Genomic DNA, 13501 nt, shown 5'->3' on the forward strand with positions numbered 1-13501 from the left:
TTATTGGACGTTCAGCGAGGCGGTGACGGGAACGGGTCTGAGGCCTCGGTGGTGGTTTCATTTGTTTCAAAATATGAGACTGTACATCCCGACACACACACACACACACACACACACACACACGTACAGACACCATGCATTTGTCTGCTATTGGATCAGAAAAACAAATTTCCTACCTGAACATTTCTCATGAATGCCATTTAAAGTTGGATGATTTTAATTTTTGAATTTTGCAATTTTTGAATTTTGCAATTGACTCCGATTCCAATTCCACATACTGGGAATCAATGGGAATGGAGTCAATTCCAAGAGTCGATTCCAGACAAAATACCGCCCACTATAGGCATTTTCTCAACAGTCAGCGTCAGTGTCTAATACCTGGTCTAATCTCTCCCTCTCTGTTGCCGGGCAAACTTGAGCCACTTGTACACTTATCAGAACCGCCAGAGAGGATTCACTCCTACATGCCCTAGACTGTAAAAAAAAAAAAAAAAAAAGACATTTTCTGTACTGTGTGGAATCCACTCCACAGATTTTCCCATTCTCAAATGCCTGGAATCGAAGAATTGACTCCCGGGCCCCAGATGAAGTCGGAAAGTCTGAGAACATTTTGCTATACCTGAGTTTTGAAGTTATGACGCAATGATAACCTTTAACCTTTAAGATTTGAGTCAGTCAACAGTAAAAAAAAACGATTATTAACCATCATAACTAACATAACTAACATCATCATTTGTTTGAATGAAGTTTGTTTAATTGTTGTCTTCTGCATTTGATTTTCCGACAAAAACCTTTAATTTCTCACCCGTGAGCACTGGAACCAACCAAATAGTGAGTCGGGCAAGGATCAGAGTGCCCTGATAATATTCCTGTGTCCATAGAATGACCACATGAGAGAGAAATAGTGGGAAGAGCAGTGAAAACACGAGCTGTGGAGCGAGGCAGGAAGGAGCACAACAGCAACGGCTCTCGTTTTCTGGAACATTAGGAACCGGTGTCGTCCTAAATCCGCCGTCCTGTCATCTCCACCTACACATAAATGTCGTCCGCTGTCAGTTCTCATTCTAAATTTCTTTTTTCTTCCTCCCCCCCCCCCCCCTGTCAATTTCTGTCACCCGCTGCCGTTTACGTAGAAAGAAATTGTTAAGCGACCTGTCGTGCGGCTGAACGGGATCCAAGCGGCTCTCCCACCGCAGCCGGCGAATTCTATTGTGTTGTTTTGACAATTAATATGTTCCCGCTCCGTAATAAGCTGCAGCACAGCTAACCACTGTCTTGATATCTTCATAAACACAGTGGTGGAAGAAGTACTCCGATCCTTTACTTAAGTAAAAATGTAAAAATACTCCATTACAAGTAAAAGTCCTGCATGAAAAATCCTACTTAAGTAAAAGTACATAAGTATTAGCAGCAAAATGTAGTTAAAGTATGAAAGTAAAAGTAGTGGTTTGGTCCCTCTGATTGATATTTTATTATATATGACATCATTAGATTATTAATACTGAAGCATCAGTGTGTAAGCAGCATGTCACTGTTGTAGCTGCTGGAGGTGGAGCTAGTTTGAACTACTTTATATACACTTAGCTAGTTTAGTCCAGTGGTTCCCAACCTAGGGGTCGGGCCCCTTCAAAGGGTCACCAGATAAATCTGAGGGGTCGTGAGATGATTCATGGGAGAGGAAAGAAGAAACAACAAAGTTCAGTTTTTGGACTTTTTCTCTAATCTTTCGATTTTTGCTGAAATATTGGATCATTTGAACATTTATTGAAATGAAACCATGTGAGGTTTAGAGGGAAAAATCACTATTTGGTGGAGCTGTTAATAACTCATAGACATCTGAAATGTGACCCCGACTACACACTGCTTTTTGTAAGACGTCAAAAGCAAAAAACAATGTGTTGTATTTTAAAAGCTTGTTATATTATCCATTGTGTCAAATCTCCATCTGAAAAGTAACTAAAGCTGTCAAATAAATGTAGTAGAAAAGAGTAGAAAGTAAAATATTTCCCTCTGAAATGTAGTGGAGTGGAAGTATAAAGTAGCGTCAAATGGAAATACTCGAGTATCTCAAAATTGTACTTAAGTACAGTACTTGAGTCAAAGTACTTAGTTACTTTCCACCACTGCATAAACAACGTGTTACATGACTTCTTTATGTAAACGTCTTACTTAGCTTGAACATGTTTGTGTGTATTGTGTGTGTGTGTGTGTGTGTGTGTGTGTGTGTGCAGCTCTCATCTCATTCCTTTCCATTTTGTTGAGAATAGTCCCATTAAAAGGTGATTCTGCTGCCTCAGTGTGCGATTCTCCGGCTTGGATAATGAAGCCGCAGGAGACACACACACACACACACACACACACTCAGACCGGAGTTAAATCATTTTGCGCGCACACACACACACACGCACTACACACATAGAGGAGACACACAGTCTCCGATTGGAGTTAAATCACTTGACCTCTGACCTCTCTCTGGGCCAATGAGAACATCCCCGACACCCCAGCGCTGCCACGACGACAGCCTATAAATAGCAGGCAATTTGGAAGGAGGGAGGAGGGGGCATCTCAAAGATTAATGACTCCTCTCTCCATGCATTTTGCTACTTTTTTGTTCTATCACTCTTATCTCCTCGCTCTCCTCCCACCTGCTTCGCTATCTCGCCCGCTCCTTTTGTCTCTCTCTCTCTCTCTCTCTCTCTCTCACAGTTTCTCTCTTTGCTTGTGTTAACTGCTTTGTGCGTGTTTCTATGTATGATGAGTCTCATGGTAAGTGCATTGTATATGTCTCTCTTTCTCTCTCTCTCTCTCTCTCTCACTCTCACCCTGCAACATCCCTCCATCTTCCTGTAAAGTCGCAGTAGACAGAAGACGGCAAACTCTGCATCACTCATTTTCAACGAGAAGTCTGGCACCGCTGACGTTGATTGCGATGACAAATGCGACTTTCCATCTTTTACTATCTTCCACTACACATTTCCCAAGTGGATTATTATTATTTTTTTTATTTTTTTTTGGTAACTTTGATTTACCAAGATTTGCTGAGCATGTAGCCTCTTTCTCCACACTCATAGATAGACGCGTTCACACCTGGGAGCTGCACTTTACTGCTGGAGCAGCTCGAAAACATCTCAATATTAGTTGCTGAGGGAGGGGCGAGTGTGTCCCAGTAGGGATTCAAACTGGCAACCTTCCAGCAAGTCAAGTCAAGTTCAGTCAAGTAATCACTGTTATAGTCTCAAAGGGCTTCACACACCCACATTATGAAAACAGTAAATGAAAATGACAATGACACCCCCTGAACCTTAGTCTCTCATCTGAGGACGAGGAAAAACTCCTTCCAGCTTTGTTGCCAACTTGTATTTATGTTGCCAACTTGTACTTCTGGGTAACAATGTTAAAAGTCCCATATTCTACACTTTCCAGTGTTTTATTTTGGTCCATTCAAAGCTGTGTGTGTGGTGTCATGCACCAAAAACACTCTCAATCCAGTTTTACACGTTCATTTTCCAGCATCTCTCTGAGCCTTACCAAGAACAGGCTGTTTCTGTCGCTGTGTCTTTAAGGCTCATTAATATTAACGCCCCCTCTGTTCCGATTGGCTAACCGTTTCAAGAGTGAAATGTGAGACACCGCGGCCCGGCAGCTACAGGTAGGGAAAACTCTCCGGTAATAAACAATGACAACCACTCAACCACTTTGAAAAAAACACTTTGTTAGTCGATTATTTCTTAGAAAAATGATAATGAGCGAACCTTTGTGACGCCACAAAGTTACAGAAGTCCAAACGGCTCGTTTAGAGGCTCGCTTTTCTAATATGGATTGTGTGGATTTATGCGATTTGTGCATTTTGATACTTTCACCATGTTTAGATAGACCATCCAACTCCTTTATCATCACAGAGGCAAGTGGAATCCTGCTTTACACCATATGGGACCTTTAATGTGTTGACTCCCAAAGCATTTGCACATCTGATGTTGATTTGCGCTACATGCTTATCTAATCAAAAGAGGTCTGATGATGACAGCACTTCCCATACACAGCGCAGCTCCCTGTAGCAAATATGATTCATATGCAAATTAGCTATGACGTCATGTGGCGACCCACATGTTCGCCTTCTTCAAATCCAGCTCTTCCTTTTACTGCAAGGACAAGAGCAGAGCCACTCTCCCAGCACATTTGGTGGCGAAAGTTTTAAAATGATCATCTTGTCACTTCCTAATGTATTTGCCAATTGAAAGTGCCACATCTTTGAATTCGGAAAAAAAAAAAGCCTAAAATCGCACTGCTGGGCTGGCTCAGTAGACTCTGCCATCCTCTTCAACTGATACCACCCAGATGGTCTCTTTTTTTTAAAACACTACAAAGTGAATGCCAGATAACAGAAGAGATAGGGTGAGAAACTCAGGGAGAACTCAGTAATGATGTACCCAAGCTCAGAGTACTTCCAGTTCTCTAATCATGTTATAGACAATACAATTGTTAACTGAAATAGAGTGATAAAATAATAAGGTGTATACATCCTGGAGGTCCTGATGGAAAAGTCCCAATCAATAGGCTTAACCATTGGTCTTCAAATACTGTCTAGAGCAGTGAGTCTCAACCTTTTCCATATCAAGGACCCCTAATTTAGTCCACATTAGGGCCACAGACCCCCCATTTGATGAGATTTCGTCTCTCTGACCCAAACCTGAGAATATTGTTATTGTTAGATATGATTTTGTCCAGAATCCCATGACTATCTGTATTGTAGGTAGAGAGATAACAGGGAAACTATGATCAAAACAGTCATTCTTCATTCTCTAATTGTGTTAACTTCTAGTGAATGAAATAATGCTGAAGTTTAACAATTCATCAATTTGCTGGGGACCCCCTGGAACCCCCTCAAGGACCCCTGGTGGTCCCCAGACTCCATGTTGAGAACCACTGGCCTAGAGTATTGCTGGTTTTCTATTCTACCAGGTAGTTAATTGCATCCACCTGTTGTCCCAGGTGTAGACAGTCGCTGATTAGCAGGCTTGGGGTTTTTACTGGGGAAAAAAAGTAATACATTCCAGACTACTCGTTACTTTTCTTATTACACTAGGTACACTACTGGTTACATTACTTTTGCGTTATACCCTAAAACGATTGAGCTAGGCTTACTTGCATTCATTGGGCCAATAAATAATGCAGACTAAGCCGACATTACCAGAAGAAATCTAAATAATGACAGACATTAAATCTTTCTTGTAGGGTTTTTAATAAAGATAGAGCCTGCAGCATCACATTCCGACTTTCTGGGTCGTATTTACCACTCGGCTGGCTCGTTTATGTCGCTCTACTGTAATTGAGATATTTCCAGCATGATGTCAGGATAAGACAAGGGGAATCGTTCATAGATATTACACCAATAAAGAGATTAAAGAGTAACTAAACCTCAAACCCAAATGTCTGGTAAAGCCTGACCCCTAATGGTGAAAAGTAGGGTACTGCACTGGCCATCTGCTATTGGCTGATCTTTGTGCCAGGTGATGTCACACTCAGGTACAACAGGTACTGACATCACCTGGCACAAAGACCAGCCAATAGCAGAAGGCCAGTTCAGTACCTTACTTTTCACCATTAGGTGTCGGGCTTCACCAAAGATTTATGTTTGGGGTTTAGTTACTCTTTAAAGAGGCTAAAGAACAACTGATCCGTTAGATAAGGAATTATAAAGTGATTGCTTAAACTGGGACAGCAACAGCATTACAGGAAAAAGTGCAGTATTACAGTAAGGTGCGATGCTGACTATCCAGCTGCTGTAGAATGAAAACGACCCCGGCAGGATAGAAAAGCAGCAGCACTCTGGTACCCTAAGCACCAGATTTTGAGGACCGCTGCTTCCGACCGACCAAGAGGCCCCTGCCCGAGGAGCTGTGGCTGCACTCCAGCTGGCGGGGGGGGATTAAAAGGCCTCTTCGCAGATCATCGAGCTATAACCCCGTAAGCCCGGGGAGTGTGAAAGGTTAAGCGTAGGGCAGGAGACATCTGCAAGCTAACGTCATGTATTTCGATGAGGGAGAGGCTACAGCTACTTAGCGCGAATTGGCAGGTCGCGTTCGGGGGAGGAGGAGAGGAGCGAGATGAGACAAGAGGACAAAAAGAAGAAGGCGGGAGGGACGGAGGGAGGGAGGGATGTCAGAGAGGGACTGAGGGTGCAAGAGAGCGTTGTTTCCTGTCAACAGTGGTTAGTCTGACGGGGGACCTTTCGTCATGCCCTTGTGTGTGTGTGTGTGCGTGGGTGTGTGTGTGCACGTGTCGCTGCACTTGTGCGTGTGAATCCGTGACTGTGCAAGTGAGTCTGTAATGTGTGCATGTGTACATACGTGTGTGTGTGTGTGTGTGTGTGTGTGTGTGTTAATTTCCCCACACCTGCCCTCTGGCCATGGCTTCATTAAACATTTCATTAATGTCAAACATCATTAGCATCATACGGCTAAACTAGCACACACACACACACACACACACACACACACACCAACCCACCCACACACAAACAACATCAGGAAAAATTGAGGTGACACATTCACAATGGAAGGGAGGAAATTAGAGCTATGCCTTGTGAATATTACAGCATCACACACACACACACACAAATCCACAGAGTGATTTGTACACACATGGACACACAGGCAAATGCCACTGACTATTTCTATCACAAGGAGGAAAACAACAATGTTGTGTGTGTGTGTGTGTGTGTCTTCATGTATACATACTGTACATGTGTGCATACAAATGTGTATGACGCGTGTGTGTACATCTATACAGTATGTAGCCTGTGTGTGTGTGGGTGCGTATGACACTGTGAACCTGTCATGTATCAGACTCGCACAGGCTGAGCGCTCAGTGACCCGGGTCGGTGTGTGAACGCGGGGAAAAAAGGGAGAAGAGAGAGAGAGGGAAAACCGAGGCGGATGGGTGCGGTTCAGCGGCAGAGGTTAAGTTCGATTCATATCCCAGGGAGGGAAAGACCGGGTAACACAGAGAGACATAGGGCTCAATTTTCATTGGGCACACACGGGTTTATTATTCGGTGTTTCGTTGACTCGCCGTGAACTTGACTGAGCCGAAGCGGGAGGAGAGGTGTGTCAGTGAGAACAAGCAGCCCTGTGCAATTTTGGTGTCAAGGATTACGGGGATTTGTGCTCGCATCGCCCACCTGCCCAGACCAGGTCAAAAGCCCATGGCACAAAGTGCAGCCTGTTCTGTGCTGTTCTTGTGCTTTTACCAAGTGATGTAAGCATGAACAGATCCAGTTCAAAAGCTTTTGTGCATGATATTTTGGCCAATTTGACTCCCTTAACCCTCATCCTACGACCCCAGTCAAAAGCACCCAATTCCACCTATGCAGTTTTAATAGATGGAACTATTTATTGAGTTCATGTTTGCCATGGGTCCTAATTTAAGGTATCACACACTATCAGACGGGGTAGGGGCTCTCTGTCAGTCATTTTGAAGGAGACAGACACAGATGCAGCAGACACAGATTTCCTCATATGCTCTGTCCACGACCCTAAATACTGCTCTTCCTAAGGTAAGATGGTGTTCAAAGTCAGAAATACAATACATAATTGAATTACCTGTAACTTTCCTAAAATAATAATAATCTGTTTTTTTTCTTCAGATTACATTAATTACATAACTAATAATGTTTTGAGAAGAAATAAGTTAACATTTTGCTATGATGGTTGTTTCTTACAGTAATTTATTAGTCCTTGTATGTTAAATATGTTGGTAGGATGAGGGTTAAGCAGGAAAAAATACAACATTTTTCATTCATTCTAACTATATACACACAGTATGTGGTTGTGCTGTGAATGATTGTCGTGCAAAATAGAACTGTCAGTATAGCCCCTTTCACACATGCAGCCTGTTCTGTAAATGGCAGAGGGGTTATGTGTTAATAGGAGTTCCGTTCCGTTTCTCCTGTATTGTGTGAACAATGCCTTAACATTGACGGCACAAGCACCCACAACGTTAGGACAATCTGTTGTCGAACTGTGTTAGCCAGTCACAAAGTTCTCAAGGAGGTGACGAGTTTATTCCGACTACATGAAGGAGGGAAGTGGCCTACAAACCATCCAGTCTTTTTTTGTCGATGAAGTCGCTGCGAATGTAACTTCCGGGAAATGACAACAGAGGAATTTAACAGTATGGCGTTAAAAAGTAAGGGAAAAATAAGGGAAAAAAATATCTTGTCTTGTTGTGCCGTTGGATGTCAGAATAGCAATTTGATGTCAACAATAGATCTAGATAATATTCACATATGCAATTCATAGAGGGCATACTGTATTAGCCCTACAGTTACAGCTACAGTTTACATACGCCTAGATAGTAGTAGCAGCAGTAGTTCTAGTGATTTACATTGTTCTAACATACATTAAACAATGAAAAAGAGTTAATACTAACCCAGTCATACAAGTGCAGTTCGCCGTCAGTATATAGATGTTTGACTTGTTTATAATAGCCCACGTCTTGTATAGCTGCGTTTTATGTCCTTGCCGCTGGCTAGGCAGTACGTCGGTCCGTAATAAAACAAAAATCATTCGACAAATCTCGGTATTCAAGGTCCAGGACATGACCGCAAAGTACAAAATTGTATGCGTCAAGAGAGTATGCATTGAGTTTTTCTTTCGTGTAGACGCTGGGTTTTTCCACAAGGTATACAAAGCCATTTAGTTGGATCCTTGACCCATTGACCTGACAGTTAGTACGGGTCAGGAAACCTCACCCCATTGCTAAGGGTTAGCTTATTAGTGTAAGACAACCTGTCTTCTGCTGGCAAACCATTAAAATAATTGGAGAAGGCGTCCGGATTATCCATATTCCTATGCTGTAAATTGACACCTGATACCGCTGTCACTTTCTGCCACCAGTTCGGCTCCGCCCACAAAATATGTCATCGCTGTTTACGAACACAAAAAAGGTCTATAGATGTCAGGGACTGGCTGGTGGACGGAAAAGTAAAGGAGACAAGAAAAGGAGAAGGAAAGGACATAGGGGAGAGATAGAGAACAAGAAAAAATCACAGCTAGCTGAGTGTAGCCTGGTGGTTAGTATTGCTACCAGCCTGTCTTTACGTCTGTTAGCATTATAAAGGTATTGATTCTTAAGCCTGGTACATAACGCATACGCTCTCTGTTTACACAGTCCGTGCACATCGACCGGCTTTCTGGAGCCTGTCAGAGGTTATAAACTGCTTATCAGCGAGGGGGAAGCAAAGGCGCTAGTCAGGAACCAGTGAACCTGAGCAGGATATTTAAAAACGGCTACTGTAGAGGAATGTCTAATTATCTACAGTCACTGCCACACCTTTGCTAACTGCTCATGTAACTCATGAGCAGTTTCTAATGCTAATGACTACTTAACATACTGTATGCGTTATGTCCATGCTAAAGCGTTAGCATTAGTGTTAGCATGGAGTAAAGCCTAGCATTAGCATGCAGCAAAGGATTCCTCTGAAAGAAATACCTCTCTCTCTCTCTCTCTTTTTCTCTCTCTCTCTCTCTCTCCACTTTTATCAATTTCTTCACACCTCTCTCTCCCTTACATACCTCACTATTGACACTATTCACCACCATTTCTGTATCGTCCAACGGCAAACGGGGCACAGATAGTGAAAAATTATCACACTTGTTTGACTCCACAGTTCACATGAAGTGGCTAATTTTGCTGTCTTGACACTTTATATGTTTTGGGGGTAACACTTTACAATAAGGGTACACTAAGTTAAGGGTTAGTTAATGCTAATTAAGGGTTAGTTAATGCTTATTAAGCATTAACTAACCCTTAATTAACAGTTAACTAATGTGTAATTTACTAATGGTGTTCATGTTAACTAAGGTATTAATTTATACATGATTTAATAGTTTATAAAGATGACTATTAAATAAAGTATAAATTAATACCTTAGTTAACATGAACACCATTAGTAAATGATTACCAGACACATTAGTTAACTGTTAATTAAGGGTTAGTTAATGCTTATTACCCTTAATTAATGTACCCTTATTATAAAGTGTTACCGTTTTGGGATTAAACTTGAGAAACAGAATCACTTTGTGGTTGGCCCACACTGGTGCAGAGATAATTGAATATTAACAGACAGGAGCAACATTACTGACTCATGGCGCACAGGGACAACAGGACCTCACATTCAGTGCAAGAGATATCACTCTGCACACACACAAAAAAGCATTCTATCACCATGTGCATTCCTTCATTTACATAGCAAATCCTGGAATGCCTCAGAAACACCACACTTTATCCGCTAAATGATTCAAATCTACAAGTGAGCCATTTAAATTGGCTCTGCTAAAACCAGCCAGGATACAAAGTGCTGAAGTGGCAGGAAGCCCTAATGAGGACGCTGGTGGCAAGTGTGCGTGTGTGTGTGTGTGTGTGTGTGTGTGTGAAAACTCTTGCTACAAAGAGCCATTGCCGTGGCTTTCATCACTGAGATGGAGTAAAGCCGCGGAGAGAAAGAAACGCTGGAATAATTGAAGTCTCAACAGACATCATTTTGCCGAGATCCTGTCTTGGTTTTAAGAAATTCTTAGAAGGAAGAGACGAGCAGACGACGAAAGAAAGGAAAGTCTGAGGGGCAGAACAAGATGTCAGTTAACGAACAAATACGGTTCAATTAGCAGCTGTTTTTTCTGTTTCGGTACACTGGAGACAGAGGGAAAAGTGAGAGAGACAGGGGTGCGGTTGGGATATTGGGAGAAGAGGCTTATTGGGGGAAAAGATCCAGGCTTACACAATATGCACAAACGCCAGATTTCTAAATTGGGCCTGTGCTGCAATGCATACAAATGGGGTGTGCTATCTCTCCTTCCTCCCTCCATCTCTGCGTCAGGTGTCTATGAAGTGGTTAATTTTCCACTCCAGTAACAAGCTGAACTGATGACAGACCCGTCTCTCCGGAGGATTTTCTCACCCCCTCGGCCCCCTGTGCCCTGCAGGCTTTATTTAGTATTTAGCATTAGAGAAAAGTCCTGTGATTAAAGGGAAGTTGGGGTGGATTTGATTAAAGGGGAAGTGGAGTGGACCTGACTCAAGGGTTTATTTTTTTTTTTTCTTCTTCGCTGATTAATTGGGATATTTCTCATCCCACTCCTGAGGCGATGGCAGAATGCAGCGTCAGAGGTTTTTTTTTTTCTTTTTTTTTTTCTTTGCTTTTTTCTTAAAAACCACAACCCGGCTTTCCGAACCGCTTATGTGCCTTAAGAGTGGCTTAAATGGAATGTCGAGGAGTTGAAAGTCAATCAATAGTGGAAAGGAGGTTGGGGTGGTTGGAGGGAGGGGTGGGGGTGGGGGGGGGGGTGAGAAAGATGCAGGAGAGATACACCCTATGAAGGAAAGGCACGTAATAGCACCACAGCGGTGTCCTGCGGCCTGTAATCACATAGGAACCTCTATTGGTCCTGTTTGACTTCTTCTTGACCACATTATATGAAGCCAAGTTCATGTTGCACTGGACACCAACATAGGACCAAATGGCTCATTACACTCAAATACTATTTGCACATTATGGCAGAGACTCAACTGCAAGTGTGTTTATACCACTTTACCATTTGCACCCTGCAGGCTCCTTTTGATCAGAGGTAGGAGCTACAGTATCAAAGGCCCAAAGAAGAACTATAGCAAACACATAGGGAACCATTGCAGAACCAACAAGAGTTGCCTAATGTCCCACCATAATCGCCATGATATATTAAAGAGTATCTAAACCCCACCTAAATCTGTGGTGAAGCCTGACACCTAATGGTGAAAAGTAGGGTACTGCATTGGTCATCTGCTATTGGCTGGTCTCTGTGCCCTGTGATGTCACCATCTATAGAGTACAACAGGTGGTGACATCACCTGTTGTACTCTATAGATGAAAGAAAGAAAAAAAGAGACAAAATGCTTTACTGATGACAAAACCACAATAAATAAAAGGCAATCAGATCAGCAATGGAATTTAAGATGAATTCAATATGGTTTAAAAAAAGGATTAAAGAGTAAATCTGTGGTGAAGCCCTGGCCTTTTGCTATTGGCTGGTCTTTCAGCCAGGTGATGTCACCACCTGCTGTACTCTATAGAGGGTGACATCACCTGGCACAAAGACCAGCCAATAGGAGAAGGCCAGTTCAGTACCCTACTTTTCACCATTAGGTGTCAGGCTTGACCAGTTACTCTTTAAACATAACCAGTTATGCGAACAAGGTCATAAACCTATTGAATCCATTAATTAGCAAATATTTCTATATCAACACACTTGTCTTCACATGACACATGGATGGTATTAGTATGAACTCTGCATCTTAAAGCATTAAGGAGTTACAGTAGTTTCAAGAAAGTCACTTTTTCCTCATTAATATGCAAATTTATGCAGCAAGTTGCTCCAAAATCTACTCAGCTAACCTACTCTATAGGGGGAACCTGTGGTGTAAGTATGAAGTATGACTATGTTACCACATGTCTTTTGTCATATGTCACCCCCCTCTCCAATCTCAGTCAATAATTCTCATAATTTTGCAGTCTGTTAACAGCTAAGACACGAATGTATCAATTCTTCGACATGGCTAAAATCATGTCAAAATATAAAACAGGTGTTTAGATTTGGTTTACAGGCAATATTGAAAGTATGCGGTTTGGAGGGGAATCTACAAGTGTGTACTGCTCTAGTCTGTTATTTCCCGGTTATTTCTGTCCCACTCCTCTGCATGTATCTATATTTCTAAAGATTGCGAGAGAGGAGTGAAAAGGTCAGGCACAGCAGACCACCGCACAGCAGAATCCACGCTCCACCCTGACTATGTATGAGCCGCACAGTCCATTAGAGCCTTAAATATCAGAGGGCTAAACAAACATTTAGAGGGCCATATTTATGCATGAGTATGAATGAAATGACCTTCAGCAGGCGTAAACAAATCAGTGCTTCGCTCCCCTGCACAGAAGACGCAAGACAAAAACTATCTGACCTCTGAAAAATGGTTTCCAAAAGTGGAATTGATGAATGTGAACTGCCTTAATACTCCATTTAAATGTTGGTCTGTAAAATTGCATGGCATTTTACAGAGTCCGCATTGGGTGTATGTGTTTCTGGGATAGAGATTTTAGGTTGTGGATGTTAATGGTAACACTTGATTTGGATAGTCCAATGTTGATAGTTTTTGCCTTTTTGCTGCATGTCATCCCATCTCTCTGCCCTGTCTGTCCTGTCTCTCTCTACTGTGTCTGTAGAGCAGAAATGCTGAAGAAGAAAAAAAAAAAGGCAGTCAGATCAGCAATGGAATTTAAGATGAATTCAATACTGTTTAAAAAAAAAACTATTAAAGAGTAACTAAACCCCAAACCCAAATCTTTGGTGAAGCCCTGGCCTTCAGCACCAGCTATTGGCTGGTCTTTGAGCCAGGTGATTTGATTTGATTTGATTTTTTATTAGGATCTCTTTTAGCCCAACTGAGATATTCTTCCAAGAGTCCTCAACAT

Source organism: Centroberyx affinis, unplaced genomic scaffold, assembly GCF_046629955.1.
Source record: "Centroberyx affinis isolate AG114_WGS23_722 - 3 ecotype Tasmania unplaced genomic scaffold, CSIRO-AGI_Caff_v1 ptg004020l_1, whole genome shotgun sequence".
In the NCBI taxonomy this organism is placed as follows: domain Eukaryota; kingdom Metazoa; phylum Chordata; class Actinopteri; order Beryciformes; family Berycidae; genus Centroberyx; species Centroberyx affinis.